Source organism: Arachis hypogaea, chromosome 18 (assembly GCF_003086295.3).
Source record: "Arachis hypogaea cultivar Tifrunner chromosome 18, arahy.Tifrunner.gnm2.J5K5, whole genome shotgun sequence".
In the NCBI taxonomy this organism is placed as follows: Eukaryota; Viridiplantae; Streptophyta; class Magnoliopsida; order Fabales; family Fabaceae; genus Arachis; species Arachis hypogaea.
In genome coordinates this window covers 64287573-64288944 of record NC_092053.1, presented here as the reverse complement: position 1 = coordinate 64288944, position 1372 = coordinate 64287573, and the positions used below count along the sequence as shown (strand labels likewise).

The 1372-nt window shown below is 42.1% G+C and overlaps 1 non-coding gene across 1 annotated transcript; it reads left to right on the top strand.

Moving 5' to 3' along the window:
- The first annotated feature begins 1055 nt into the window (after nucleotides 1-1055).
- Nucleotides 1056-1163, top strand: LOC112773923 (small nucleolar RNA R71). Its single transcript, XR_003188444.1, has one exon. It is a non-coding gene; the product is annotated as a small nucleolar RNA R71 (small nucleolar RNA).
- Nucleotides 1164-1372: the final 209 nt, after the last annotated feature.

The following is a 1372-nucleotide window of genomic DNA, read 5'->3' as shown; positions in this document are numbered from 1 at the left end:
CAAGGGAGGTTCATCTTCCCAAGTTTCAATACCAAATAATTTGGCATTTAGCTTCATGATTGCACCAAGGAACTTGGCAGCTTGCTCTTCAGTAACATCCTCATTCTCTTCAGAAGAGGAATACTCATCAGAGCTCATGAATGGCATAAGGAGGTTCAATGGAATCTCTATCGTCTCTAGATGAGTCTCAGATTCCTTAGGTTCCTCAGAGGGAAGCTCCTTATTGATCACTGGACGTCCCAGGAGGTCTTCCTCCTTGGGATTCACATCCTTCTCCTCTCTTGTGGGTTCGGCCATGGTAACTAATTCAATGGCCTTGCACTCTCCTTTTGGATTCTCTTCTGTATTGCTTGGGAGAGTACTAGGAGGGATTTCAGTGATCCTTTTACTCAGCTGGCCCACTTGTGCTTCCAATTTCTAATGGAAGACCTTGTTTCATTCATGAAACTCACAGTGGCCTTAGATAGATCAGAGACTAAATTTGCTAAGCTAGATGGATTCTACTCAGAGTTCTCTGTCTGTTGCTGAGTGGATGATGGAAAAGGCTTGCTATTGCTAAACCTGTTTCTTCCACCATTATTAAAGCCTTGTTGAGGGTTTTGATCCTTCCATGAGAGATTTGGGTGATTTCTCCATGATGGATTGTAGGTGTTTCCATATGGTTCACCCATGTATTTTAACTCTGCTATTGCAGGGTTCTCAGGATCATAAGCTTCTTCCTCAGAAGATGCCTCTTGAGTACTGTTGGATGCAGCTTGCATTCCATTCAGACTCTGAGAAATCATATTGACTTGCTGAGTCAATATTTTATTCTGAGCCAATATGGCATTCAGAGTATCAATTTCAAGAACTCCCTTCTTCATAGGCGTCCCATTACTCACAGGATTCCTCTCAGAAGTGTACATAAACTGGTTATTAGCAACCATGTCAATGAGTTCTTGAGCTTCTGCAGGCATTTTCTTTAGGTGAATGGATCCACCTGCAGAAGTATCCAATGACATCTTTGATAGCTCAGATAAACCATCATAAAATATATCCAGGATGGTCTATTCTGAAAGCATGTCAGAAGGACACTTTTTGGTCAGCTGCTTGTATCTTTCCCAAGCTTCATAGAGGGATTCACCTTCTTTCTGTCTGAAGGTTTGAACATCAGCTCTAAGCTTGCTCAGCTTTTGAGGAGGAAAGAACTTGGCTAAGAAAGCCGTGACCAGCTTATCCCAAGAGTTTAGGCTGTCTTTGGGTTGAGAGTCCAACCATATTCTAGCTCTGTCTCTTACAGCAAAAGGGAAAAGCATGAGCCTGTAGACTTCAGGATCTACTCCATTAGTCTTAACAGTATCACAGATCTGCAAGAATTCAGTTAAGAACTAAA